Raw genomic sequence first — 14,879 nt, 5'->3', positions numbered from 1 at the left:
GCATGAACTTTTGGTCAATGCCTAAATATCTTCATTTAATTTACTGAAATAGACAGTCCCAAAGTTGGGGTTTTTTGCCCCCCTTAGTAAAAGGTGAAAATAAGAAGTGCAAAAATGTCACATAAGCTAAAACTGGCAAAATAAAATAAAATTCCCAGCATGCTTTGCAAATTTTGCTGTGTAGGAAAAGCAGCTTTATTTATATTTATTCATTTAATCAAATCAAACACTGAGAGTCCCTAAGGTGGTGGTTCTGTGTGTTTCAGTGAGAGAGTAATGGATCAAAGATCAAAGTTAACCCACAGAATCCTAACATTCCTTAGATGCTTAGGAACACAGGTATTATATATACACATTTTATAAAATAAGCACCCGGGCTAAGACTCTAGGCAGATGTCCTAAATTTTATTCATCAGGTGACTTTTTAAACCAATGTGTCAAAAAAAAATCACAAGACTTCTCTGGTTCCCTACAATTTCTTCAGCTTTGTTTGGGCCACTCCTCCTACTCCATTGATATAGGTACTAAAGCAAACACTACTTCAGTGTCAAGGTTGTATGCTTAAAATCATAAAATGGCAGGAATTGTAAAAGATAAAGTTTTAACAGCAATGGGTAACCTTTGTAATGGGTAGCAGGTTTAAAACAACTAAAAGGAAGTTCTTCACTCAGCACATAGTCAACCTTTGGAACTCCTTGCCTGAGGAGGTTGTGAAGGCTAGGACTATAACAGGGTTTAAAAGAGAACTGGATAAATTCATGGAGGTTAAGTCCATTAATGGCTATTAGCCAGGATGGGTAAGGAATGGTGTCCCTAACCTCTGTGTGTCAGAGGGTAGAGATGGATGGCAGGAGAGAGATCACTAAATCATTACCTGTTAGGTTCACTCTGGGGCACCTGGCATTTGGCCACTGTCAGTAGACAGGATACTGGGCTAGATGGACCTTTGGTCTGACCTAGTATGGCCGTTCTTATGAGATCACTTAACCTTATCTCACCTACATTCCATGTCCAGCATATTTTATAGTATAATTCTAAAATATAGAGTAATCCATGAAGCTACATATTTAGGGCTGCATTGTGTCTAGCCCTTAGTGGATGCACAGTGAGCAAATGGTTGAAAACTGTTCTCTCTCCATTTGGGTCCCTGACTTGGTGATAGCCATAGTTACTTTTGGGCTAGTGCTACTGATACTAGCCACCCCAAAGTGGGTGGAATGGGTTCAGGTCCCATCTCCTGCACTGGCCAACAGACGTGACTGGTGTGATGAGGAGCACATACTGCTCCCTGGTTAAGAAGGTGGTGATTTCACTTTAGCATATGTTCTCACACATCCACCTCTCAACCCCTACAAGAATTCTGGTTGAGTCAGTATATTGATTCAACACAGGCTTGCTATAGCAGCCACAGTTAGGACCCTGGTGGAGCAACAAACAAAAATGAAAGTTGCTTTCCCCAGCAGAATCCCTGAAGAGGGCAGATGGTGTTTGTACCATCAGCTACCTCCTCTTAGAATGAATCCCATTTCAGTGCCTGGACTTGGACTTTCACTGAAGCAGAGATGTCTTATACAAGGCTGAGTGATTCTGGCCCAGAGTCTTCAAAGGGTTAAATTTTGAGCTGGACTAAATATCTTTACGTGTTTGGGTCTGTGCTGGGAAGAGAGAATTCAGATCCATATCTCTGTATCTGACCTGGCTTAAAGAGTGTTTGTGTGCTGTTTTTTAAAAATTATATAACCAGGTGCATTGAGATGCTCCTCATTGGTAGAAGGTTCTAGTTGCAGAGATACCCAAAGGAGTTTGTATCCAATTGAGCCACAGCACGCATGCTGTTTATTCCTATTGATAATGTGTTAGGATTGAAACATACTTATCAGTGTCTTTAGTGATCCTACTGGAGTTCCTGAGCTCTGGCGACTTTAGTACATGTACAGGCACTATCATCCTTAGGCTATTTAGCCATGTTAGTGAAGAAAATATTGTCCCTGTGATTTTTCGTTCTGAGCTGGATCCAAAGCAAGAAGAGGGAGCCGTTTTTTAGTTAAAGTTCAGATGTGGCAAAATGGCAGGAATCTCCTGAGAATGGTCAGTCTTGAAATATTTTAGGCCAAAACCTTACAAGAATGGCTCAGGAAATTTTGGTCTCCACTGAACAGAAATGAGAGAAAATAACTACTTCACAAATAATGAGAGACAGACAAGCTGTTGAATTTTCCCACCTAAAGTTCAATTAAATTAACTGCTTTACCAAAGGGGGATGGGGGAGAGAGACAGTAGGAATTTCACAATTTTGCCACTGTGGGATATTGCTTCAGAGCAATAGCATCCCATACACAAGACAGAAAGAGAGTGAAGCACTGACATTACAAATGTTGGGACCAAATTCTGTGCTGAGTTCCACTAGTGTAAATCAGAAATAATTATATTGGCTTCAGTAGAGATACTAAGGAATTCTACTGGTGTGAGAGAAGAATTTGACTTTAAAAAGTAATGCGGATAATACTGGGGTTACTAATCTTAATCCTACTCTGAAGCATAGGAGCTCTGACGGTCGCCTACTACCATTCATACAGTTATGGCTTGTTCCTGCAGATTTCAAAGCTTCACTGGGTACTATGATATTTTAAGTTGTGCTGTTTCTAAATTACAACTTGGGTCATTATTTATCTTCCCAGTTTCCATTGCCATCTGTCAGCACTCCTTTCATTGCTGATGATGTGCCAATAAATGTGTTTTAATTCTTCACCATTCTTTGCACTGATATCACTGTAACAGGCTTGGCAGGAGAATTTGGAGCATTGTCCAAATGAATTAATAAAACTGGTCTCTTACCTTGGCCAACAGTTATGGTGAAAGGATATAGGTGTCCATGGAAGGGTCCATGTGCCGATACAGGAGCTGGCTGTAGTCTGCAAGAAATATTAAGCACCTGTTTTCCTTTTCTTGCTATAACTCTAGGTTAATGAAATGAGCTGCCACACTTTTGTCTCATACTGGTCAATCATATTTCATTCATTGAAGCCAGCAGGAGCCGCGAAGTGCTCTGAAAATCAGATCATTTTAATGTGCCCAAATACGGATGTAGGTGCCCAGCTTTATGCGCTCAAGTTTGAACATTTTGTTCCAATTTTTAAGGTACTGATTCTCTGAAGTGCTGAGCATCTTGCAGTGTGTGCCTCTCTCCTTTCAGGATTGGGCCCTCAGTCTTGTGTAGGATGCATATATTTTACACAATAACATGAGGAAGGATTATTCTACAGTGTTTAGTTTTTCCCATTTTCATGCCTAATTTTAACATCTTTTGTCCTCACTTTGCATTGTATGACTTCAAATATTTGACTCTATCAGTATTTGTTCTACTTTTGTGATCTCACTGGTTCATCTTTTCAATTAACTGATTATTTAAAAAAATAAATAGAAATTGATATTGCATAATATAGATTAACCTTTTTTAACTGAAAATGGGTTTAAACAGAGAATTATTGTAATAGTTCTAATTGGCGTTAGCAAATAAGTTTCTCACATATCCATAGGAGAATAGACCATGTTATGTCTGAAATGAATAGCACTATTAGCAGCACTAGCAATTGAATATTTACCTTCCATACTGACCCTGCTGCTCTTTTCATTCATGTACTTAGGGCAAAATAGTAACTCGAGAGGTGAAGAGGTGCTGGGCTTTGCAAAGAATTAGAGAAACGCATAGCAAAAGGAGATGCTGTTGCCATATTTTTCCCTTGTTTAGTTTGGTATCTTGTATGTTTTCCCCTGATTCTCTCTTGCTGCCCCTGCCTTTTTTACCCTTTTAAAGTTTGCTTATATACTTTGTCTTAGACTCACTCAGATGTCCCATTCTGCACTCTAATCATCTTCCCCTCTACAGACACAACCCAAACCATATGCTGCTTAATGATCAGCAGTTCTGATGACACAGATGAACAGTGATTTGTAGCAGGCAGACACTATTTCATCAACCCCAGAAGTACTCTGCTTGGTTCCTTCTTGAAATCTCAGCACATCTAGGTACCAAATAGCAGCTAGGGATAATAGCATGCTCCAGCCACTCCTCTTTCATATCTCGATATCTCCCTCTGCACCCAACATGGCCGTTGTACCTCGAGCTGTGGGGAGGAAGACATGAGCGCCATCTACACTGACTTTGTGCCTGTTGAACACTCCACACACAAGAGGAATCCCCAGTAGGGTGACCAGGTAGTGAGTGTGACAAATCGGGACAGGGGTGGGGGGTAATAGGAGCCCATATTAAAAAAAAAAAAAAGCCCAAATATCAGGACTGTCCCTATAAAATCGGGACATCTGGTCACCCTAATCCCCAGCAGGGTACTTGAAGGTGTTTTCTTCTCTTTGCACACTTGAGTAGCACAAAGGAATGGAATGGGGCACAGAAAGTAGTGATTGTAGCCTCTTGACCTTTTAAACATAATATCATTGACTCTTAGGCTGAACAGTTTGGAAACTAGTGATCTACAGGATACAGTGAAGCAGTTGCTGGTGTGAGCAATAATTGTATGGGAAATATAACTAGGAAAAATAAGTAAATCTTCACTCACTTTGCAACCAGATGCCAAGAACTGGCCTACACCCATGTACAACTGATTTAATGTTATATTTATTTATACATTCTCTTCTCAGACTTACTCCCTTTTTATAGCCTAGTACTTCCTTCTCTGTCTGTATTGACAAACCACTATGACATCTGTGGTGGAGGACTGGAGCCTGTAGAGATACAATACACGGCTTCAGGCTTTCTGCCAAGCAGGATCATTATTACAGTTACTTCCAGTCCGTGGTCTAGGTTTCCCCCCTCCAAAGGTAATCACCGTAGAGTAAACTCCCTACCATGTGGCACATAAAGACATACATAGAGACTTACAGTGACAGCAGAGGCAGTAACAAACATTCACTGCACTCCGGAGTAATACAATAGTTTCTATATCCCATGTCTTCCAACCTGCAGGCTAAGTATGGTAAATATTTTTGATATAAAATTTTGGAACTCCCTTGTGCTATTTACTTGGGAAGTTGTTTATTAGGGTAAAGAGAGGATTAAAAATGTTTATGAAAGATCCATGTTTCATCATTTGCTTGGCAGGACTGTTTGTCAATACACAGCAGGAACTGAAACTGTCCTGAAACTTTCTTGTTAAATGGAAGTCACTGGCATTTTTGTAACAACACAACACAGAAAGCATTAGAAATGAATCAAGTACTGATTCTGTTCTTGGCCTGTTCCTCACAGTCTAGCCCCTGACTAAGAGCCCAAGCCTCCCTACTCTCTTCAGCAACTATGTGCTGCCTTTGGAGAGATATGACTTCTCATTGTATGCAACGGTATCTCTCTCTTGACTCCCAAAGAACATTATCACCAGGATCCAAGTCGCGTTAACTCGGAACTGGCTGAGAATAAATCCTAGCAAAACTGTAATTATCCTGAATGGTTTGGTCCAGTCTGGGGGGAGAGCAGCATTTTCCCAGGTCTCCTGGCCTTCCAATCTTTGATGGAGGATTGCTTCAAATAGTCAGTATTCCTGAATACTGAAAAGATATTGATGAACTTCCATTAATATACTGAAGCTCTAAACTGGGAACAGGAAAAACAATACCTGTTTGTCTGAAAGGATTAAATCTCCATACTAGCTGAGTTCTGGGGGGGGGTCCCTGAAGTGAGATTACCAGTGATGCTATATTGAAGGATTCTATTAAAAATGAGCTTTAGTGACTGAAATTTCAGTAGAATGTAGGTTATATATCAGGTGAGATTTTAACCAAGTCGGAACAATTGATGTATTTTATAAATAAACACCATTATATAAGTGGTTTATTGGCTTTTGGGAAAATCTTGGCTCCACTGCAGTCAATGACAAAACTTCCACTGACTTCAATGGGGCCAGAATTTCACCCTTTGTATTTTTTCTTAGAGCTTTTTTCCTCTTTTAAAGACCCCACATGGAAATCACAACCTTTGTCCTTTCATTCTTACCCAATTATTTGCTGTTATAACAGTTAACTTTGCTTCTTTGTCTTTTTACCTAATTTTTTCATACCTCATACTGTGGAGCTAGACACAGAGCTATTATTAAGATGGCTTCAATATCCCAACACTGTGCTTATCAGTAACCCAACAAGCACTGTGTATCTAATGCTCTCTTGATTTTATAGTGACTTCAAATGAATTGGGATCAGAAATAACATGACATAAATGGCTTAGGTTGAAATGAAATTATTTCTCTGTAGTGCAAATCACCTACAGTACACATATAGTCAATTAAATTAGTAGTAAATACAGTTTAATAGTCTAGTTAGCCTGCTGCAACATATACCTAAAGCTGTGCACAACTTTCCAAATGTCACTATGAGTTAGAATAATTACTGCAGTTTAAAAGTAAAGGCAAAAACAAATCTCAATTTTACTTAGCAGCATGGAATGGTCTCTCCATGGAAGGACCGTGATACAGTGGTGACAGGCCATCTAAACGTACCATAGTCAAATAGGGAATTTCAATAGGAAATGGGTGCCTACCTCCTTAAGGCACCTTTGAAAATCCCAGCTGTAATTTTTCAGTTTTCCATTTTTGTTTCAAATAATTTTATAGAAAGTATATCTGCATAGTATTTGCTTTATAGAATTGCAGATTAATATTTTAATTGGCTTCAGTAAATCATAACTAGCATGTATGTAGTTCTTTTAATCTGATCTCAAAGTGAAAAACAATATCATTCATAGTGCAATACAAAGAAACTTAATGCAGAGCTGAAGATAATGTAATGACTTTCAAATATCACACCCTTACTGGGATTAGTTGCTTCGCTTATTTAATTCTGGTTCTCTTATTTTAAATACAAACGTAGCTCTCTTGATAATTCTGTACAATGTCATCTACATGGCATGTTGAAACTACCAAAAATTGTTAACTGTATGTGAGTAAAGAGAATCATGTTTAAGATCTAATACCATATTAGCAGCAGAACAACAGTGAAATAAAACAAAACCTCACTATGCCCAAACTTCAGATGACTCGTGGCTCTTTTTTCCCCATTCATATAATTGCAACAAACTGTATTGTCAGTTCATAATACTTGCAAAGCTCAAGAAATACTTCGGTTACCAGCACTCCAGTAGGGAATATGAGTGAATCTACACAGAAGAGAAATTTGAGTGTAGAAGACAAGTTAGAAAATTTCTCTTCAGTAAATGTAAAGAGGGAAATTAAATTGCATTATAATTCTGTGTCAGTAGAATAGTTTTGCTACTCCATCACCACCCCTATTCGGAGAACATTCATCGTACTCAGAGACTCAGCTTTGTTTTCACTGGATCCTGAGACCAATTTAATCATGCAGCACAAGCACAATGGGATGGGTTGGCCATTTCAGTTCTGCCCAGTCAGAGAAAGACCAGTAAAAGAGAGAGACCTGACAAAGCCCAACCAGATGACATCCCAGACCAGGGTCCAGAGCAGCAGCTGTTGTAGCTGACCTGTCAGGCCAGAGCATCTGTCTGTGACTGACCAGCTGCCTTTGTATCCTGAGAACATCAGCAAAAATACTACTGTATATCTGACACCTTTAAGATCCTCTCTCTTCTTTCCTCTTGTGTCTTGTCAAACCCAGGACTCATTGAAGTATTTTTTTAAATTTTGGAATGCTCATTCCTACATACAGTGGGTTGCAGTAAACAAGCCAGGAGATCACAAAGGTGCATGGATCATTATCACCAGGTCTGTCTGATAAGATGTGGCAAGTCTCTTAGCTGGTTATCTAAGGCCATTGCTATCTGAGCATCCCACACCAGTGATGAATGCATGGGGGACCGCAAGGTTGATGACTAACTTGACAGTCTCAGAGCAGACAACTTTGATGGAGGATGATGCGATGGTGGTTGCTATATTTTCAAAATGTTTCCCTCTTCCTACAGACATCACCGCTGTCTTCTCTAGGTTCGTCTTCAGCCACCTGTCTTTCATTAAGCGGAGGGATAGCTGGAAGATGGTGCTGCTTGCATCTGAGGAAAAAGAGAGATATGTCCTGTTGACCTCTGGAAAATTTCCTCAAACTTAATGTAGGTGATTAAAAAAGATAAGGAAGACAACTGAGAACTGAGCCATAAGGAACTGCACAGGTGAACATCTAGCACCACTAGAAATCAATCTACCCCACTCTGCGCTAACTGAAGTTCTGGAGTGGCTTTCGGAGGCAGCCTCATGTTGAATTAATCCAATATGGAGGTTAAAAACTCATGGATAGTTGTGCTGACCTCTGCATCAGAAAGAAATGGTTGAAACCTGACAAAAAGCAGACGGGAAAAGGTGCTGCTGTCCACAGTTCCAACCTAAGAGTATATGAACAGCCCAGGGTTCAGACTAAACTTTTTTGAAAGATGGTATATATTCCAGCTGGAACTGTAGATGTTTCCAACTAGCTCCCAACATCACCTCTGTTATGTTTGGAAGAAACCTCAGCTGGCTCACTTTCATCTGAGACCTTGTCTCAGACAAACCCTGAAAAAGCAGAGAAATTATTCCCAGGACTGAACATCATCAACATGTCAGTCCAAACCAACTCTATATTCCTTAGCTATCCCTCTGTACTATACAGTGAATGAGAGAGTGACATAATAGAGCCCTGGCACACCCTGCATCAGAGGACTCTTGGGTGTATGAATAATTGCCCAACATACCTTCTCAGGTGTGTTGGGCAATTATTCATATTCTCAGAAAAGAAAGAACAGCTGAAGCAAGATTCTGTTTACACTGCTAGGATATTGTTCATAGGTCAACAGTATTTAAAGCTCCTGACTGCATGTATTACCAACTCTCCACCCCCAGAAGGAGATATTCACTGTTGAAACCAGTGCAATCTCTCAGCCATGCCCAGCCTGAAAGACGGATTGTTTCTAGATAACCCCAGAGTGTTATAGCCTTCTCAATCACCTTCCCCCAAAATTGAAAGCTAGAGGGAGCATGGTAAGTGGCAAGACTGCCCAGATCAAGAGATGATTCTCTGAGCAGAGGTTTGACAGCTGCTCATTTGAAGGAAGCTGGCAGCCTGTCCTGTCAGCAGGTGTTACTTTTTTTTTTTTTTTAACCAATAATGGTCCCAGAGTGTGCATGCATTCCCACCTTCACTTTTCAGGCACCAGTGGTGTGGATCTATCTTAGTGCAGCTGTCCAGCTCTTCCAGGACCTTAGTGAATGAAACTCGACCAACGTAGAGGTTGTTTGTTCCTCCTGATATGGTTCTGTTATCATTAATCCAATTGATCCAGCTAGAAGCCAACTCATAATATACATAAAATAGATTAAAATTCTTTAAATGTTGGCTTAGTTCCTGAGCAGAGGGAGCCTTGATTTATGTTGCTCTCACCTCTCTGGAGAAGTTCAAATAGTTGGATTTTCAAGAATGTGATGGTGGAGGAGGAGACTACTTTCTCAGGGCCTGATCCTTCAACCCTTACTTATGCAAGTTGCCCCATTGAAGTAAATGGGATAACTCTCATGAGAATAAGGCCTACCTGCATGAATAAAGATTGCAGTTTGGGCCCTTAGTCTTTGCCCTGACAATTGTATAGGATTTTAAAATTATGGAACAGACTTTACTCAGTCTTGTTGCCTATGAATCCAATATCCACTAAAAAAAGTATAGCTGGTATGTGACAGTGATTCTGAAGTATGGCCAATTGTGATTTTCCACTTTGTCTTGCTTTCTAGATCCTCAGCTGGTGTAATAGCTCCATTGACAGCAATTGAACATCAATGGAGCTACGCTTAGTTGCTCAGGCTGAGGATTTGGCTCGCTATATTTTTTTCAGCACTGCTAGCTAAATCTCATTACTTGCTAAAACCACAAAACCCTCCACCCCTTGCCAAAGATCCATTTTCTGTGAACAAGAAAGTATAAATCTGATAGCTGGTTTCCCCCAGGAAGGAATATCAGTAATTTGCTCCTCTGGGCTCCATAAGTGGTGAGATAGTACTTTGACACATGAAATACAGTAAGTGTAGTTATTCATGCTTTCTTTCTCAAACATTATTTTACTTCATTTATAAAGCATGCAGAACACAGAATCTTAGCAAGTAAACGGCTGCTGTTTTTTTATATATGAAATGTCACTAGAATTTAATGGTTTTTTGGTATATACATCTTCATTTGATACCTAAACAGAGGGTACGTTAATTTTTAAGCAGACTAGAGACTAATGGAGTATCAAATTTGAAGTACCTTATACTGAAGTTTTCTGTCAGTGCTTTGGAAGTTGTCTAGTAACATTATAAGAAGTCAATGGGAGTTGCATCGGCATATCTCAGAGCAGAATTTAGCCCTAGAGTTTTACCATTTCTCTAGTCTTAACACAATTTATACTCTGGAACAGAACCTTATGTGTATACAAAAACTTACAGAATCTTTATCAACTTACCTTATGTGTAAGAATTGTAGACTTCTGGAATCTCTCTTTCATTCTTGTTTAGATCTTATTTTGTACTTACAGTGTTGTGTTAAATTAACTGTCACTTCTGGGATAGTATCAAGGAAATGTCATTAAGACTCAGGACTTGTCTACAGTACCGCGCGGGGTCAATCTAAGATACGCAACTTCAGCTACGTTATTAGTGTAGCTGAAGTCGATATACTTACCGCGATGCTCTCCCATCGACTCTGCTTGCACTTCTCATTCTGGTGGAGTACCGGAGTCAACAGGAGAGCGCTCAGTGGTCGATTTATCATGTCTATACTAGAAGCGATAAATCTAACCCCGCTGGATCGATTGCTGCCCACAGATCTGGCGGGTAGTGTAGGCAAGCCCTTAGTTAATAAAGGAAAAAAATTCTCTTAGCATATGCTATCCATCTAATCTATGATATTTCTAAAGTGCTTATCACAGAGATGTCTAAGCACCGGATTTCAATTTACTTCAGATTCAGCACATCCTCGTTTGATCTTATCATAAATTCCCTCCTCTACATGACATTTTTGCAGCTAACCTGTGAAATATCTTTCCCTTAAAAGTTTTCAGTTAAAAAGTTTTTTTAACTTGCTTGACAATATAACTTTCTAACTGATATTGTAATAAATTCAGAATTCTTAGCTCCACCTTTTGGTGAAAATATAGAGCTGAAAATGGCTTGTGCTAATCTGCATAATTAATGTATGATGGGAGAGAATAAGTAATAGATATTGTTCTTCTCTTTGTATTACATGAATTCAGAGAAACATCAGGGATTTTTCAGAACATGAGAATTAACTCATTAATTAACTACAATAGAAAATGTTTTTTAATAAATAATATCATTTTACAAAAACAAATAAAAGATAAATCTTATTTCATGGTGCCCTTTCATTTTTTTATTAATAAGCAGGAAATAGTCAAAATCAAGATGAAATAAATTCAAATTCCATTGATATTAATGGGGAAGAAAATCAATGGCTTTTAAAGAATTCCTTTTGTTCAACAGTTATTTTAAAGTTGAATATACAGAACCAAGAATAACCAAAATTTGACTCTGAGTTGCAGTTTCTTCCTCACTTGGGGCTCAATTCTGCTCCCAATAAAGTCAATGGCAAAACTATCAGAATTAAACCTGAGCTGAGAGAGTGAATGTGTGAGTCTCTGTATCAAGGAGTGAATTAAGTTTATCCTGAAGCCAGCTCCCTCTCTTATATGCATACGCATTCAGGGCTTTGAAGCTGTGCTCTGGCTCCACTCCAGCTCCAGGCAAAAACCTGCAGCTCCACTGCTCCGGAGCTGCTCCACAGGCTCCACTCCAAAGCCCTGTGTGCATTAACTGTCCTGTAGGTCTGGTTTGAGAGCACCTGGCTGAGGAAGCCGGATAGGGGACAGAGATGTGTGGGACAAGTTTGGATTTGAAATAGGACTTTCCTCAGGGGTTGCTTTTGTCACCAATGTTTTTTACTGTGTATATGCAGCTACTTGGGAGATCATGGTGAAGCATGAGGTAGAGCACTATCAGTATGCCGATAATGCTTCATTATATAGATCTTGTATCATGGACTCTGCGAGTTTAATCTCAGGTATGGAGGAATGCTTGAATGAAGGAATGCTTCCTCATTGAATGAGGAATGCTTGGGGGAAGGATCGCTCAGTGGTTTGAGCATTGGCCTGCTAAACCCAGCGTTGTGAGTTCAATCCTTGAGGGGGCTATTTAGGGATCTGGGGCAAAAATTGGGGATTGGTCCTGCTTTGAGTAGGGGGTTGGACTAGATGACCTCATGAGGTCCCTTCCAACCCTGAGATTCTATGATTAGTTGGATGCATCAGAGCTATCTTGCCCTCAACCCTGAGAAGACAGAGATGAGTGGCTCCTCCTCTGTGTCTCTTTTGATTTGAGGGCCTCATTCAGAGATTGTGAGTCAGGTTAAAAAGTTTGGCATTATTTTTGACCATGCTGTGCCCATGGAAAGCCAGACGTGGTTTGGAAATGTGGTTTACAGCTATGCAATTTGCGTAGGTTGTGTCCTTATTTATCTCGCGCCAACCTAGCAATGGCAATTCCTGTCCTTGTGATCTTGAGGCTTGATTATTTAATTCCCTCTTTGCTGGGTTATTGATGAGGCTGATCCGTTGCTTGCTATAATGCAGCAGCACAATTGTTCATGGGATTGAGCTATTGTGATCATATTCAGCCTGTACTGCATTCTTTATGTTGGCTGCCTGTCAAGTGACAAGTTCAGTTTAAATTAGTGTTACTCGTCTATAAAGCTCTGAATGGGGCTGGCTGTAGTTATATTTAAGACCTCCTCTTCGTGTGTTCACATGTCATCTGGTGTTTAGGGGTTCTGTCATTGTGCCTGAAGTTGGGAGGTGATCAAGCTTTTTCTGTGGTGGGCCTAATGGTGTGGAATTTGTTCCCTCCTGAAATTTGGTTCATTTAACTCTTCCCACTTAAAAAATACCCTTAAAAACATACTTTTTCCCCAAGGTGTTTTTTAAATTACTACTGCTGTTTCTCTTTTATTATTTTATTTGTTAACCCACTTTTCCTGCAATTTTGTTGAGGTCAGGATGTTTGTTTAATGAATCGGAAATTGTTGCTTAGCACTCTGAGCACTTCTGAGGGAGGTAATTTGTAAATAAAATTCTTCTTCTTCATCTGAAATTCCTGGATCAATGGGCACTGTCTGACAATAAAATATGTTAATTCAAGTTAGGTTAAAATAAAGCTATGAGCACCAAAAAAAAATATATCTTGATGTGACACATGGCTAGAAAGGGTTAAATATCCTGTAAAATAAATAACCCTCAAAAGACATGTGGGGAGATAATGTTTGTGTTTGTGTATTTACATATGTATGAGTAGGGTGGACAATGTAATCAACAATTCCTGTCTATGCTGTATTCTGATAATTCAAAGATCAAAAGAACATCCTAGCATTTAAATGAATTGTAAACACAGGGAATCTCTGTATTCATCTCTCTTTGAAATGTATAGCAAATAATCTGTGAACGGTGGAGGAACAAGCAAATTGCCTTATGTTAATTGGCATAGCTAAGTACCAGTGATGGACCTCCTTCAAAGTCATCCTAATCACCTTTTATTCCTGGAGGAACTCCCAACTTGTCAAAGAGGACATAAAATTGTATAAAAGATCCTTGGGTCCGGATTCTGTTAGCTCAGATCTGCTTAGGCTTCATCAAGGAGAAGTTTGAGTCACAAGACTGAGGTCCCAGTTATGCTGGTATGCCCTGTATATGATATTTGGACATTGGACTATAACCTATGAACTGAATTCTGAAAGAACTCTTCACAACTACAAAGCTCACCATCTCTGCTATGAATCTGAACCTCAGTGAATTGAACTCATGTCTGTATCTGTATTGATCTTTTAACCATACTCTCTCTCTCGTTTTTTAATAAATTTTAGTTTTAGTTGTTAAGAATTGGCTGTAGCGTGTGTTTGGATAAGATCTGAAATATTCAATAACCTGGGAGGTAATGCGTCTGATCCTTTGGGATTGGTAGAACCTTTTCTTTTATATGATATGATGAAGATTCCTGAAAATCTTATTTAATTTGACTTAGGTACCTGGATGGAGGCCTGAGGCTGGATCACTTTAAGGGAATTGTGTTGTTTGGACTTCTGAGTAACAAGTAAGGTAATAAAGAAGCTGGTAAATCTAAGTACTGGAATATCCACCAGCTTTCTGGGGATTGTCAGCCTCATTCTTTGCAGTTCACCCTAATTGAGTGACCACATCTGGCCCCCACTGAGACCCTAGTCACAGTTGAACTCGCTTAAAATTGAGGTTCAAAGCTGTGACTATAATAGGAAATGTGATTATTCCTGTCCTGATTTTTCTTCTTGCCTTTTAGCTGCAAAGACAGTTTTCACTGAATAAACTCAGGCACAGTCAGAGAAAAGCTTGAACATCAAGTGGTATTTCTTAAATGATTTTTGTTTAAGGAATATCCTTGTCAGAGCCATAACAGAGCCCTAAAAATTAAGTTGTCAAGCTTGAGCTGTGGTGCTTGGAGCTATTATGCCTTGAAAAGTTTTGAAGGGGCCAGATCCTTGGCTCCCTGTCTGGTTTCTTTGTGCTGCAAATGGGCAGCTGAGAATTCCCCTTATGGAGGGGAATTCCTGAATGGTACAGAGCCAGTGTGGCCAATTCTATGTCATCCAAACCTGTCCCCCTAGTATAGTGGGTGTACTAGGGCATGTTGGCAGCAGGCCTGGAGTATGCCATGGCCCACTGATCCTAAGTTTGCAGAATGGCCCCTAAGCCTAAGCCCCTAAGATAGAGCCTCCAACTGCCCCTAGGATTGAAGGTCATATTGGTGAGAGAAAGACATCTGTGCTGCCCCCCCGCCTCAGGTGCACTGAACAAAGCTAAAGATCAC

Source organism: Lepidochelys kempii, chromosome 4 (genome assembly GCF_965140285.1).
Source record: "Lepidochelys kempii isolate rLepKem1 chromosome 4, rLepKem1.hap1, whole genome shotgun sequence".
Classification (NCBI taxonomy): Eukaryota; Metazoa; Chordata; order Testudines; family Cheloniidae; genus Lepidochelys; species Lepidochelys kempii.
The sequence above is the reverse complement of the archived record's forward strand: the minus strand, read 5'-3'. Positions refer to the sequence as shown.